Source organism: Tinamus guttatus, unplaced genomic scaffold (assembly GCF_059628265.1).
Source record: "Tinamus guttatus ecotype Peru unplaced genomic scaffold, ASM5962826v1 Tinamus_guttatus_pri_ptg000399l, whole genome shotgun sequence".
In the NCBI taxonomy this organism is placed as follows: Eukaryota; Metazoa; Chordata; class Aves; order Tinamiformes; family Tinamidae; genus Tinamus; species Tinamus guttatus.
In genome coordinates, this window is record NW_028288933.1 from 305,648 (window position 1) to 322,164 (window position 16,517).

At 37.1% G+C, this 16,517-nt stretch overlaps 1 protein-coding gene across 2 annotated transcripts in view; it reads left to right on the forward strand.

Moving 5' to 3' along the window:
* Positions 1-823: 823 nt before the first annotated feature.
* Positions 824-16,517, forward strand: part of SYT1 (synaptotagmin 1) — a 213,157-nt gene continuing 197,463 nt past the window's right edge. For both annotated transcript variants that reach the window (XM_088531211.1, XM_088531212.1), the window contains exon 1: positions 824-885. The gene's annotated coding sequence lies outside the window, so the exon portion shown is untranslated. The remainder of the gene's footprint in view (positions 886-16,517) is intronic.

Below are 16,517 nucleotides of genomic sequence, written 5' to 3' on the forward strand. Positions count from 1 at the left end.
TGATTTTTAAATCAATTATATTCTGGACCCTTTATTATTTGGGTCATTAATGATAGTAGCCAGGCTCATTTGGAATGAGATGCTGCAGGGAATCGTGATTTGCCTTTTCTAAAGAGTAGAGTAAGGGTTGATGTGATGCAAACTGACAATCTTATGTAATAACCATTTCCTCCTTCTCTGGAAAAGTTGATCCTAAAGTAAAAATATATTCACCTATCTTGTTGTCATCCATTTGACTCTCTGTTTTTAAGTGCTTCAGACAAATGACTCATCTTTGATTGTGCTAATTGCTGGCACAAACCATGGGGCCAAGCATCGAACCTGCGGCTGCAGCCTGGCTCCGTGCTCGCCTCCAAGGCCAGGGAAAAGGCTGCGGCTCTCACCGGTCTCTTCTTTTCCTGCTCACTCTAATGGAGTAATTTGGTCCAGATCTAATACAGCGTGTGAATTTAAATTCAAACGGGGGATTGCCACAGCTGCAGGTGTGAGAGCCTGTCACCCTCCCCAGAGCGTGCAGAGCTGCGGGTGTCCAGGTGTGATTTAGATGCCCTGAATGTGGTAATGGGTTTCAAAATATATTTGTGTGCAGAACCTGTGGATTCTCCATTTGTCCTTGTATTGTAGGACTGGAAACTTGGTCTTTTAAGGAAAACGAGTTGTGTGGATTTTCTTCTTTTCTGGACTCTTTCATGAAAATCCTGGTCTTTAAATCTTGGAGTTAATGTAAAACTAAATGTAAAAATGCCAAACTTCGGTAATATGAGTGAAACCAGGTCACTTATCTTAAACAGATGATTAATTCATTTATTTGTTTCTCTTACAGAAACGTGGCATCCTGAATAAACAGAGAGAAGAGAGTCAAGCACTCAGTCTGTATTGTGAATAGTAAGTAAGTGAACTAATTACATACTCTGGTGCTGAGCACTATTTGTACTGGCACCCTGTGTATTTTTCCCTCTTTGCACTTATTTTAGTAAGAAGGAGAAGAAACTAGTGCAGTGAACATTCCTGCCTTCTGTCCAACTCAGTTTCATTTCACAAAAGTACATTTTTATTCATCCTATAATCATCTAAGGTAGGAGGCAGTGTATCTCTGTTGCTGCCCATACTGAAAATACAGCTTTTACTTCTTCATAAAACGCAATTGTGTTGGAAATTTTGCAGACCAGTGTCTCAGTTTTGGGTCAGTGAAGTCAGTTGATGTTGGGTGAGAACATAACGAAATAAGAGAGTTCTACGGGTTTGTGTTTGTTATTGAATACTGTTTCAGACCAATCACCTACAAAAAATGCACATCTACTTGTAAGGATTGGTCTTTGATAACTGCTGTTTTATAGAATTTCAAGAACTTAAGACTATCTGTTGAGACAGGAAAATGAGCCGTGTTTATGTTGTGGATGATATTATTGATGTTGTCCTTTGAAAGTAGTCTCAAGTTGCTAAGTAAAGTACCAGTTGTGATACAGTGGAAAACAGACAGTGCTTTTATTGCAGATCCTGGGTGATAGCTGTGGCAAAACAAGCAGGGGATATGGCTGTGCTGCCTTATCGGGTATTGAAGTGTGGCAGTTTGGGAACCAGCATGTGTGAATGCGTGTTAAAGCATTTCTACTAGCAATTCAAAGCAAGCAGTTCCTCTGTGTTATGTGCTAGCAGAGGCTGCCTCTTTGTGGCAGAAGGTTGGGGACAGTATGTGCTGTCCAGAGGACGTGTGCAGTTGGGTAACATTTTGCTCATAGAATATATGTCTGAAAGTATAGCATGAAGTGGAACTGAAAAAATACTGTCATATATGAAATCTTTCTTTAGCCAAACAAGTGTGTGGAACAGACTAGATGTGGATGGGAATACATCTTAGATATTTTTTGACAAGGAAATAAAAAGAATACTCAAAAATGTGGTAAAAAATGTAAACCAAACATATTTTCGGCAGAAGAAAAAATACCAAATGTTTCTCTGAGCAACCAGGTTCAGTGACAGGTCTTAACATTAAGTTTCATCACTGACATCATGAAAGGAGATGTGTGACATTTAACTGAGACTGAAGGTAACATAACTCTTCTTTGAAAATTGGATGCTATATATGTATGGTTACTTATGTAATACACCCAACTGTGCTACCAGCCATATAATGAGTTCCATCAGATCATTAAAAAACAAGTCAACTTTTAAACAGCTCTAAAAAATCAACAGCACTGCTGTCTTCAATTTATTCATTCCTTTTAACTTTCCATTGCTGCTTCTGTCAATCTTTCATTTACAATCTTGACATTCTGTCAATCCTCCGTTTTCTCTTTCCTTCTCACTTCTGAGGTTGACATTGTGCATATACTGTCATACCTCTCCTCACCCTTTATTTTTCAAGTCTTCTATCCATACAGGTAAACCACTTTAATTGAGTAGCTTCTCCTCTTACTGCATACAGTGCCATCCTCTTTGCAGATTTGACTTGTTGAATGTTCCTGATGTTAGACAAATTCTGAGCTCGCCAGGTGTCTATAGTATGAAGTAGATGTACTGCAGACCGAAAGAATCCAATAATGCACAGAACAATGCCATATACCTATGTCCAAGGAATTGTGAAGGGTTGCAATTTATGAAATATATATTGGTCAGCTCTTGCAATTTTTATTTGACATGCAGAGAAATACAGTGGGAGTTTGAGGATTTGTTATTTAAATCTCAGGATACCTTCAAACAAATCAGTTATACTTTTCCCCAGGACCTTAAGTTTTGGCATCAGATGACTGATGGAAACGTGTATAAATGTTAGCAATGCCAAGCAAGTCATATAACATAAATGATGTAGGCATACAACAAATTGAGAAGTTGCTGTAGATGTGTTTGTAGGAAGTGAATTTCCCTGTTACAGCCACTCAGACATATTTTCTTTTTCTTCATATTTTTCTTGCATTCCTCTGTCAACCGCCCAGAACTCACAGACAGATTTTGTTCTAGATTAGCCTCGGTTTATTTGTGTATAGTGAGAAAAACTTAATCAACTCTTGTTGATACTCCATCACATACAAATTCTCTCTCCCCTGCTGGCAGAATAGGTTGATGGAACCTTTTCAGAGTATCCCATCAGTCAATTTTATCAGTCATGGTATTATGATTATAAACTACAAATGTCCTAACAATGAATATATAATTACAGAAATGAAACTATATAGTGGTTATTTAACATTTGTAATGTGTAATTTATTTAGCTCTCTCTTCGGAATATACATGAGAAATTAGAATAATAAAACAGAAATAAATTAGGTTTAACTTTCATCCATCATTGGTGAGGAGAAATGATACCCGCTTCAGCAGAGTATACATTGAGCCATGAAGGGAAGTTCATGTAGGCTACCTTCGGGTCGACTGAAAATACATCCCTTGTGAACTGTATGTTATTTGAACACTAAGGAGTAATTCGTTCTCTTGACACTGGGCTTGTTCAATTATGTGTCTTCATCTTAAAGTATTTCTTTTTCTCAGCTATGTTCCTGAATTAAAAGCTGAATTTGAAAAAAGAGCTAAGAGGCGAAAATGCTGTTTTCCACAAGTAGACAAAATTATTTTTGTTGTAAGTGCTTAAGGAAAGGACAAAATAAAAGCAGTTATATAAACTACATTTTATGTTGTTTAATTTTTATAATCCTTATTTCAAATATCAGGCCTTTGCCATTTGGTTTTGGTATTTCAAAACATTTTGTTGGAGGAGGGAAAAAAATCTTGTGTTCGCACATAGTTAGCAGCAATCAAATTTCATCTGCCACATGCTTTGGTTTATCATCTCTTTGACATCTCTGATGGTTGCTGGTTAATGATAGTTTTTCCATTCTTCTTGCATAAATGCAAGTTCAAGTAATGTCATATAAATTAGAGCACTGCACAAATTAACAGCTAGTGCCAATGGAGGATGGTGGAACTATAATCAGCTGAGAGGTGGTTTGGCCTGTCGAAAATGATTGTGTGGGCAGTCTGACGCCATTACATGTAGAGGAGCTAAATTCATGTTTTACTTGCCATTAGCTCACGAGCACCCAATATTATAGTTGTTTACCCTCATTTCTATTTCAAAAGCTACCGTGATTTATGTTTTACCATTTACCATATAATATCCGGAGGTATGCGGTGTGCCAGAGGTAAGGCAGCTAAATGAACAGATCCTTGATTTTGGAAGGGTCAATTTTGTATAAGTTGAATTTATGAGCCTTCGAAGAAGAAATGAGCCTGCGGTTTCTGAATGTTCTCTGCTAATCACAATAATCTTCCATTATATTACAGTTTCAATATTTCATTGCAATACAGTCATCTAGAAGCAGGATGGAAGTGCCCTCATTACCTGTACTCCTAGGTTTTCTCATTGCCCATTAAGATTCATGTGCATATACTGCAGGTTTGGGTATAATAGTTCATTTGACTGTTCACACTACTTGAATTCTTTAATGAGGTCTTCCCATAAATTAGTTTCACTCTCCTCCCCTCTCCTCCCCCCACGGAAATATAAACTTGTTGATAAGGTATAAAGTAACGTTTGCATAGTGTAACGATTTTTGGTCTCTGTTTTTGTTATCCTTTTAAGACTATTCAGAGTAGTATATTCCCTGTGACTCATTTGCTTACAAAATTCTGTGCCTCAGAAGCAGATTTTTCTTTTTTTTATCGATCTTGTATTACAGCTTCAGCTTTGCATTTTTTAATGTGAGATCTCTGGCATGGATTTAGACTCTGTAGTGCTTTGAGGTATGCTAGTTATGCAACCTAATTTTGCAAAATGGCTCTGTGTATGTACTTCCCTGGGGCTTCAGTTTAGTTGTCATCTATCATTTTAGCACTGTGATTGATTACTCCCCAGTATTTAATTTATCTTCTGCAGCTTTTCAACTTTTTCTTCAAATGGTAAACACATGGTTTTCTAGGCACATTTTCAAATGGTGTGTTTTCCAGGTGCACCAGAAGTCATGTAATCACATTTTTCTCAGCCAGGAATTTAACCTAACCATTTAAATGGGTGACTGGCTGATATTTTATCTTAGATTCCATTATTTGGCAGCTTTGCACGTGAAATCTGTGTTGTATATTTCATTTTTAAATACCATTATTTTGAATTATGCATAATATGCATTTACCAAATAACTCTGTCCATAATATAATAATAATAAAAGGATTGAACCCCCTTTTTAAAAAAAAGTCTCTGGGCCCTACGCATGGCCTGATTGTATCCCCAGATCATGCCAACAGAATTTAACATCTTTACACAATAGCTTTCAAAAGCTGGATATTTGCTAGTTTGATTTATTTGTTGGATTTTCACAGGATGCCTTAATGTGGTAGAGTTAAAAGGTGCTTAGTTTCTTATATACCATGTTACTGTATTGTAATGAGCTACTTTCAGACATTAAATTGACTGTCAGCTTGGCTGTGATTTTAAATAAGGCCCTTGCACAGTCATAGTAGCCTTCCATTAAAGAAAATAATGGTGGGTATTTTTGCATTAAGTCATACTTTGTATGCTTGTGGCTGCAGTTTTACACAGTTGCTGTGGTGACTTCCAGGGACGTGCTGTAGTGAACTGCTTCTGTGATCCGCTGGTATGGAAGCTTTAACTTCAGATTTCTTCCCTCTTACAGTTTTCACTGTGTCTCTCCACTATTTGAGTTTTAGATGGGGACCTTAATCATTTGTTTTGGTTTGTTTTACTTTTTAGTTACAGTCTATATTTAATAGTTATTATTAAAATTTCTTCATAAGAAAAAATTGTTTTTTGTTTTAGTGAGTCATATATTTTGGAGTTTTTCCTCACTACTGCCTGATTCCATTCAGTGTCCTTCAGTCGCATGTTTGAAATCTCCTAAAAGTCAAGGCATAGAACTGCATTCTTCACTGAAAGATGGGATTTTGCTGTATCACATGGATCCAGGAGTTGGCGCTTTCGGGGAACTTCCCCAGACATTCACTGCAAAGTCTGGAAATACTCTGTAAAAGGTATGATAGCCTGGAGAGCTCGACTCGTACTGTACAGCACTGCTCTTTGATCTTTCTAATAATAAGTCTCTCAATACCTTTTCACTTCTAACAGAAACAGTGTCCAGGCTGCTCTGATGCCACGAGCCTTTTTCACTCATCCTTGTGATGCCAAATGAGAACATTTATTTTAGGGAAGAAGAATCAGGAAAAAAAGGAGTGAGATGTCATGTACAGTGTACAGCCTTAACCCCCTTCAATGGGATTTTGCTGTCTGAAGCATGTCTTATGGTTTGTATCTTTAAGTTAGTTAAAATAGGTATTAAAGCATTAGCTGTTAAACTGTTAGCAGTTTATCCTGTTGATAGCAGTGATACATTCTTAAGAGTTGCTGTCTGTTGGGCAAATACAAATATATGGAATTTTTAAAATGGGAATTACATCTAAACTTTGTAAGTATGTACTTAGACATTTCTTAAGCAGCATAGAAGCAGTGGCTGCTTATGTATAAAGCCATATGCTTTTCTGGAAGATGTAAACTTTGACAGTATACACAGCTATTCTTATAATAGGGAACTGCTGTATTAGTTGCTATAAAGTCATTATTTTTAAATTTTCACAAAGTTTACTTATTTGTACTTCAGAGCTTGGAGGTAGGACCTGTCAGTGTAGAGACTCCAGTTGCACCTCTTTCTTTAACTAGTTCTTGTCTCAATTCTTATGGACCAATTACATATTCATTTAAAAATAAACGTAAATGATGCTGGAAAAATTTGAAATCCATCTACCTTTTAAAAATGATAAAGCAGAGAAAGTGAGTTCTTTGTGTGCTGTATGTGAAGGCATCATTAAGGCACAGGAACTTTGCAAACCTTCCGTGTTTGTATAATTTTCACATATACTTGAAAGAGTGCTTCCTCCAGAAGTAATAACTGTCATTTATATTAATAATCTACTGAGCAGGATCATTACATTAAATCACAACTATAATTCTGCACACACTAATTGTCTGTGAAGCTAAATAGTGAATTTAAGCATGCTGAAAGTTGAGCCATGCTATGCCACCCCAGCATGGATCTTATACAGTGGCTCTCACAGCTGTGTGACATTGAAGACGAGTTTGACAGCCATCCTTTCCCATACAGACACAGGCTGTCCTTCGTGTCGGGTCTTTAATGCAGCAGTTTCTCTGCAGCAGTACTAGTAGGGATCATACTCTCAGCCCATCTTGAGTTGCAGTGGGAGGTGTTTCTTGCACTTGTCAAGCACTTTTTGTGCGTCTAGCAGAAGTGCTCCTGTTCATTACTACATACCGCTCTTCTGCCACATTTTACTCATTTTTTTTTTCCCAAAAAGAACTTCAGCTAGCTAACTTTGCTTTCAGTTAATCTGAGGATTGTTTTTCCTGTAAACTTTCATTCTCTTAAGAAAACAACAGATACTCCAAGCTGGAATAGTGAGATGAGGCCATGGAAGAGGAAAGCTCTGGTGCTGTTACCCTGATCCATTACCTACTACTCTGACATCTATCCCCATATTGTTTAAGACTCTCTCTTCTTCCTTTTTTATTTATGTTCCTGTGAACGTTCCTTGGTTCCCCTTCTAGACCTACTTTCACCATACTAATGTCCCTATTTCCCATAGTCACCTAATGTCCCTAATTAGGGACTAAATGTCCCTGACTTCCCACAGTCACCTGATCTGTCACTTCACAGTTTCTGTGGTCCCAAATCGTCTTCATTACTGTGGTTTCAAAGAGATAATAGCAAGGACCAAAGGAGGCTTCTTTCACTTCGTGTCTGCGGGAGATGCATGACTGGGTTGTGACTGACCTTGCAAAGAGGTGCTCGTGCTGGTGTGGTGCCTGTTCGTGTGATAAACGCTCCTTCTAAGCACAGAGACAGCAGCCAAATTTAGATATCCAGCCTTTCCTCCTGGTGCCCAAATATCTTACTGCCATGTTACAGAACCATGAGGGAACCTGACATTTATATGTAAATGATATTAGCTCAATGCCAAACCCTTTGGACCTCTCAATATCCCAGACTACTACTACCTACTCCCTATTCTATGTTTGCTGGACATGGGACAAGCCAGTTTATGTTGCTTCGGATTGAATGCTCTAAATTGGCTAATAAATGACACTCTAAATTGTCTTATAAATGATGCATGACTACAGTACCTGTATTCCCAGTGTCTTTCTGTTGGTAGTTAAACTGTTAATTTGGCATATAGGATTTTCCTAAATAATCTGCCTTTAACACATTATTTCTCTTCTGCTTGAAGAGATTCTGTTTTCTGCTGGTTAAATATTTTAACAAGAGCTGCACAGAACCCCGTGTTTGTTTCTCTGCTTCTCTCCTGTATGCATGCATGTGCAATCCCTCTGTCTCTCTCGTTTGCTCTCGGTCTCTTTCACTCTATTTTCTCCATTTTGCTGGAACATTATGTCCTCAGTTGTCAAATAACTTTCTCTCAGCTGAAGTTCCCATGCAGAACTGAAAGAAATCAACTAGAAGGCCTGGAAAATGGTTCATTTTTACCTCAAGACAAAATTTTAGGAGGCTTAAATTAAGAAAGTGTGTTATTAAACAAATTCGGTATTAGGCTTGCAGAAAGGGATCTCCAAGATTAAGCATCTGAAAGCAGAAATGATATGACAAGATTATGGAACCTTGAGGGTTTATTTTTTAATGATACTCCTATTTCTACAGACTAAATAAAGCTCAGTTTTATTGATCCTAAGTGTCCTTTTATTTGTTGCCTTATATTAAATCAGGCGTAACACTGCAAGGTCCGGCCTTGCTTTCACATTACATTACTTGCCAGAAGTAACAGTGCCAAAGTGCAACTGTCAGGCTGCTGATGAAAAATAAAGTATGGTTGATACCGCAAGTTGATACATTTTCAGAAACTACACATTCTTTTCTGTGCAGTACCAATAAAAGATTCGTAAAAATGTATATAATGTTCAGTAAAGTCTTGAGCAGTCTGTGTTGGTGGACTAATAAACCAATTCTGTGAGTTAATCAGTTGGTTTTTAAGGGAGAACAAGGTTATGAGTTACAGACTTTCCTGAGTTGCCCGGTACAAGGAAAGCAGTTAACACTCCAAGAATTATATGACAGTTGTGAATCCTCGCTGCATAAAGCCGTCATGGGTACAAGGATGGATTAAAGCAGCAGTGTGTTTTCCTGTGGAGTCCTTTCTGGATTATTTTCAAGTATTCTCTTAGTCAGAAATGGAAATTCCTCTGTCTTGTAGGTAAAATCATGAATAAGGAAAGTTTTGCTATGTTCCTTTCACAGAAGGTCAGAGAGCCTTGTGAGAAGTCCAAAAAAACACTTTTGGAGTGTAAATCTACTGGAACTATTGTATGAGGATGACAGATATGTGAGAAAAGGCTTTTCAGTAGCACGGTGCAGAGCTGTGCAGCTAAACATAATGGGAGGTTTTTGGGGGTGGTGAATCAGCATGCAGCTTACCTGTCCCTGATTAGCCTGTGTCTTTCTAGACATATGTTCCCGTTACCAAAATGTTGCTTCACACATTTATTAGCTTAGGAATAAAGTTTAAGAGCTGTGATAGCTTCTCTAGCAGACAATACCCTTGAAAACTATGACTGGGTAATTGGACAGTTTCTTTAACAACTTCAAATTCACAGGTTTACAACGAACTGAGCTCTGATTGCTGATATTGAGGTATCGTGCGCCTGCTTCATGAAAGTTACCTCAAATTGGAGTTTGAGAAATGCTTTGCAGGAGATTTAGATAAAATTTGCTGAGCATTCAGTTCATACTTCTCATATGCAAAGCAGGAGAGCTGATGAGTCCTGGGTTTCAGTCCCAGTTTCAAATAGTGTAGGCAAACAAACACCCCACCACCACAGAAAGAAAAAGAAAAAAAACCCAAAAAACAGAAAAAAAGGCTATATCAAAACATTTGTAAATAGAGCATGCACAGAAAGATTCATAAGATTTTAGGTTTCTCCTTAAATTCTTCTCAAATACTGTGTTTGGACTTAATGTGCTGCCAGCAGAAAGGATTTCTTTTTTTTTCCTTTGGATACTTATGCTTATAAAATACACTGGACAGTACAGAAAATAATTAGGGACATGCAGAGATAATACAAAGAAAGAAGGATGAAAGATGCCACAGTTCCTTAGATTAACAAGGGATCTCCATAGTAACTGCATTTATCTAAGGCATTTAACACTTGTGTTGTTACTTCTTACTCCTCTGAAGTCTAAGAGATCAGGTGAAATTTATTTGGCCACACAGAATTTAATGTGACTGAACCATTGATTTATCTCAGAAAGGACAAGAAATTGAAATTAAAGAAACAAGGATAAGCACATATATCTCGGAAATGTCACTGGGAAAGTGATGACTAAATATATATGTAAGTTCACGATATTCTTTGTTACGAAGTAAAGGTGGTATATGTAAAAACAGAACAGAGTCAAGAATTATTTTCTAAAGGCTTCTAATAAAAAGACATGGTTGAAACAATTTCTGTTACATGTGCAGGTTAAGTATATTGGTAAACAAGAAGAATGGCAAGAGAGGACTTAAAGGATGAAGGTACAGATCTTGTCAAAATAGCACTAAGCTAGCAAAGACAGACTGATGAAAAATTGCTGGTAGTTGATTTTCTCTTGCAGTTTGCCTTGACCTCCAGTATCTCTTTTCTGTAGAACTTGTTGTTTTCTGCAGGGAGCAGTTGCTATACCCTGAAATGTTGTAGAATGCTGTCCTTATATGCTTTCACGATTTGGTATTTGTGACATATATTTATATTTGTTCACAGATTAAACAGTTTTAACTGTGTTTTGGAGGTATATTTTTTATACACCTTTAGTGAACAATTGTAGTACATTGGGGATTTGGGAAAAATAATCACAGAACGTGAGGTCCTATCGCTTGCCTCCATGGGATCCATGTTGCCGCAGCCTCATCACACTAGGGAACGGGTGCATTCCTGTGTTTTACCACTTAACTGCTTGTTTGTTTCATATCTTTTTCTTAATAACTGCAAATTTCTGTCCCTTGTAAAGGTTGTCGACAGGAGCTTATCCCTGGTTTGGTTACCTTGTCATTTTGTGGTGCTGTTAGGACAGTGGTGCTTCTCTGATGGGTGAAACATGCAGGCATATTACCCTTCCTTTTTTTTTTTTTTTTTTTTTTTTTTTTTTTCCTGGAACAGTGAGTTAAAATGTACCACTTTACTGAGAGAAACTTGGAGTGAGTGAGATTTGCCACTTGGCTTTTGGATAGAGTTTCACTTGTCAGTGCTGCTAATTATCCCCTTATGCCTGGATCACCAGCAAAAAAAAGAAAAAAGAATTAGCACAGTTGCTGTAAACCAGAACTTATTCTCTTTTGATTTTCTCTCCTTTCTTAGTCACGTATACCCAGCATCTTATTAACTCTTATGTAAGAAGATAATCTTCACATTAGTAGTTCCTAAGATAATCTGAAGTGAAATCAGTGACAGTGCTGCATGGAAGAGGTAAATGCGGGGAGCTGCTCAGCTCTCCTGCCTGCCTATGGAGAAGAGGCTGGCAGAGCCTTGGTGGCCAAATGTTGTGATCAGGGGACAAGGAAACGAGTCTACCCAGATGCATCTGCTAGCACGGCTCACCGTCTACAGAAACATCCCCTAGAAAAATGGGCAAGTTCTGTAGGCAGAGAGTTCACTTCTGTTGCCTTGTGGCTCTTTCCTGCAACTCTGAAATCTTCCAAGGCATTTTCTTTCCCTGAGTGGAGAATAAAGCACATTTGCACTGTAGTTAACAGTTGTTGCTAGGTAGGATGGGGCTTGTAGCGAGGTAAGTGCTGCTAGTAAAGAAGAACAGTCAGTTATAGAGGTTTTATTCTCTGTTTTATGCTTATTTGCCCTTTTTTGTTGCTTTTGCTACTTGCGTATGCTTAATGCTACATTGTTCTTTGGTGTTACACACCCTACTCTGTATTTGCTTTTTTGCACTTAGTATTTTATTCTTTATTTAAGAATTGTATTAGAATGTGCAGATGGCATTTAATATTTGTCAGTATCAATACAGTCTAACGCTATGAGTGCATAGGGGTCGCTTTCACTAATTTTCATTTTCACACATTTCACCAGTCCATGGTGAAAGATACTTTGGCTAAGAGCAATTTGCTTCTAGAATTTTTCATGGTGATAGCATGTGCCCTGTGCTCTAAGCTTTACAAATGGTTTCCCTGCCTTAGTGCCACAGTTAGGTAATTGCCAAAGATGTCAATGATATCCATAGGAGGAAGTCACAGAATCTTTCCTTGTCTCCATGTGTTTGTTCCTGTGCTCTCCTACTGCTTCTGGATCTTCGTTTCTGCCGGTTTGGGAAACCCAGAACTTCAGGTGGTGCCTGCCATAAGTAGCGCTTGTCACCAGGGCCAGCAATGAGCTCACCCCCAGGTTACAGCAACGCTGCTTCTCAAAGCAGCAGCCCAACCACAGGTTCCTGAGGATAGCCCATGAGATGGCCTTTCCCCAGGGACTGAGCCTCTCCCACGCAAAGCACCGTGTGATGCCTTTGAAATATAAGTACTCAAATGCCACCCATTTATTCCAGCCTAGCTGTCAAGCCACCCAGGTAAATTCTGTAGCATTTTAATTAAAGGTAGATGTCTGAGGAAGCCCAGCAAAAAGCACTTCTCTTAATTAACTCCGTTTGGTTCACCACTCTGTCAGCTGCTGCTGGATTTCTTTAGGTGGATGATTTAGCAAAAGAGACTAGCTCATTGACATGTTTTTCATTAGGGTATCTACTTGGCCTCTCCAGATGCATTGCACCTTAAGCAGAACTACCGAAGGAGTGCAAAGCAGTGCATGTATATATATATATATATGACACTTTGAATTTTGTCCCAAGATGATGTTTCAACTACTGAATGTGCAAATCAAAATAAATAGATATATATCTCCATGCAACATGCTCACCTTCTGCAGTCTTTTATAAGTGATTCCTGAAAAGGCATTTTTTTTATTTTTTTAACCTACAACTATATTTTTAAGAGTCTGCTTGTTGTAGGGCATGTTCATGGTCTGTTGAAACTTCAGGCTATAAAAGAGAGTGGAAAATGGTCTTTAATAGAATTGGTAAAAATATGTAATAGCCCCATATGAAAGGTCACTAAATAGTAGGGCTGTTTTCTAGACCGCATGTAATTATCCCAATTTCAGTGGGGGCAACAGGCAGCTGTGAAAAAGATCAACTCTTATTGCCTGCACTGTTATTTTCTGTTCTATGGTAAAAGTTAAATTCATTCTTTATACCTAAATTAATATTTTATGTCAAAGCTTGGGGAAGAAAGAAAGGGCTTGGGGAGAGGAGATGAAGTTTATATGTATAATTGAAAGCTGCACTGGAAGGATGTTTTGGTTAATGCCAGTTACCATGGTAACTTGCAAATAATTATGCAGTTAAAAATACAGATTTTTTGAAGCCTTCTTCTGGGCAGATAAGTATCCATAGGTTAATTACCATTAGCTTAGTAAGAAGTAAATCATCATACTTTATCTTCCAAATTCAAGTTAGTCTACATATTTTATGCCCATGCATACTGTGCTTATTGGCTTCACTAAGATTAGATTTCAAGTTAGATAATTCTGTTTCTCTAGAATAATCTTATCAGTTCACCATCGCAGTTTATTCTTACCTCCCAAGTTTTACTGTAAGCTATGGATGCCTTTAGAGAAACAGATTTTGTTTTCTTAACTAGCATCTATTACCCATTTAAGACTTTTTCTCTCAGTGCCTTTTTTATTATCTATTTTATTATCTACCTAATTTTATTAAAATCACTTAGATCATGGAAACCAAGATGAAGAAAACATCTTAGCCTGCCCTAGGCTGGTAAGAGACCACTGTTTTTTTTTTTTTTTTTTTTCCTCCACTAATAACAAGTACAAGTTTATCTTGTTAATAATAGGAATAAAATGATTATTAAAGTTGTAATACCATATAGACATGATGTGAAAAATATACAGATTAGATTGTTTTCCAAGTTTTTCTAACTCCAACACTTTTTTGTTGCTGTCCTACATTGTCTTGAAACAGATAGCCTTAAAACTGAAATTTTTCATAATTCTGAATATCTATTTTGAGAAGATTTTGACATTTCTGATCCCTGATTTTCAATAGTGTTTCAGAGGAAAAGATATGTAAGGAGTCCTATTCTAATGATATTATTTCATTTAGAAATGTGGTTTTTATGTTTTCATCAGTGTCTTTATGATTTGTTAGAAAAACAAAGATAATAACAAGATATGTCATTTCATATTAGCCCTACTGGCTTCCTGTTTGCCTTTCTTATCTTTTTATTTTTTAATCAAGGCATTTGGATATTTAGGGTAATAAATCATTATTTTCATAATTAATACCTGCTATAAAATATTCTCTTTAATCATTTTGTGTAATTTTAATTTTTACAGTATGATAATTTTTCAGTTTATAATTAGGTTAATTATTCTCTTCGGTTCCAGCATAGCACATAGATCTGCAATACAGTAAATCTTCACAAAGTACTGTGTTTGTTTTATTTTTTTACTGAAAATCTTCTAATCGAACTTTCTCGTTACCATGAGATGTGATGATATTTTCACAATGAGTCACCATAAAACTAATGGATAAGAAAACATTACTTATTCCCAATACTTATTTCTCATTTTGCCTAGTGAGGCATGATATTCAATATTTATATCTTATTCAAAGAGAAAAATAATTACAACATTAGTAAAGGGATTATGGATTTAATGTTGTGGGTGTGATTTTGTTTTTGTTTTTTTGGGATTTTTTTTTTTTTTTACCAGTATGTTCTTAGAAGTTCACAGCAAGAAAGCGACTGAATCGAGGGATGTTCTAGGTGAAATATACTGTAGACACACTTATAAAAATACCCTAAAGAACAGGGGAGGAAGGGAATATTTTACTAACTATGGTAGGATGTGAAGTTGCAGTGCCAGTTGTAGGTGTGAAGAAAGCAGCCTCTTAAGCGAATGGAGTGGTAGGTATGACATGCTGACTTCAGGTGGCATGTCAGAAGATTTGGGAGGTTTTAACTATGTTTTCCTTGTTCCACCCAAAAATGGGAGCTGACACCAGCACGTAGGTATCTCTTGCAAAGGAAGCAAGAGAAACTTCCTCTCAATTGACAGGAGAAACTCAAGCTAGTTAAGAGAAAAGGAGTTAAGGAAATTTGTTGTCAAGGAGGCCATTTATTAAGTATAATCAAAGTAATTAATCTCCCTTTCTGGTTCGTAACTTTCTTCCATTATTGTGTTAAGGAAATGTATTATTTTATCCTAGGATTTCCTAACATATCCTAACATGGAACTCCATCCCAAGAGTAGCAATGCAGCTCCCATTCCTCAGAGAGCTGGCAAGATAGAGATCTAAGAAGAGATGTGGACGTCAGGATGTCTCCTAACCCATCCTCCCATGCAAAGCAGGGTCAACACTAAATTCAGACCAGGTTATTCAAAACTTTGTCCTGTCAATTCTCTGTGTCTGGAAGATCTCCATGTCTGGAAGTTGTACAGCATGTCAGGGCAACCTGTTCTACTGCTTAATTATTCCCTTGCAAAAATGTTTTTCTTCATATACAGTCAGGACCTCTCTGAGTCAATCTGTAATTATTGTCTCTCATTCACCCACTGTGCTTGTGTCATGTACAAATAAAAACCATCCTGATCTGGAAATACAGTTGACTTAGTTATTACTACATGAAATAGCAATAATGAAATAGATAATCTGTCATGCCAAATTTTGATATAGAAATATAGAAAGAGATATAAAAATCAGAAACAGATTTGGAGATATAATTCAGAAATCTTCCCAAAATACAAGTATCACGAATTATACTTGTGTTTTTAAAAGTGTATATTTGGGCGGAGTTTTAGCAAGGTCAGTATAATTTCACAAACAGTATTGTTTTTTTTCTTTTCCAGTTTGCTTGCTAAAACACACCAAAACACATCCTCAGAAAGACACTGTTGCAGATTTTTTGAACTGCTGTTTAATCAAAATGCAACATGTGGCCCATAGTATGAGGAATATATTTGAACCTGCCATTCAAGAAAAATGAGAATTCCTTATCACCAATAGGTACCTTACTGGTCTGGAAATCTTCAATTCCAAAAAAGTGCAAAAACAGATGTAAGACATGTCTTGATTTTAGTCATATTAATGAACTTGAAAGCGGATTATAAGCTTTTCTGTCATGTCAGTTGTTTGAGCAAAGGATAATAAGAATGACCACACTAGGGTCAGTTCTGGTCAGGGGAATGTGTCATCTTTACTCTGTCAAAAGCCATCACTCTTTTCATGTTTTTGTAGAACTAGCTGAATTATTAGTAATCCTTAGATTCAAAGGGTGAGAAGGGCAGCCTCCACTCAAAAACTACATTTTACTTTTCCTATTCTCCCTTTGGTTTTCTACATCATTTTACTCCTCTTCATACTAAAGTAAATTAGTAAATTTCTGACCTCCTTTCAAATATTCACTTTATGTTCTGCCCTTTTCCCTGTTGGTCTGCT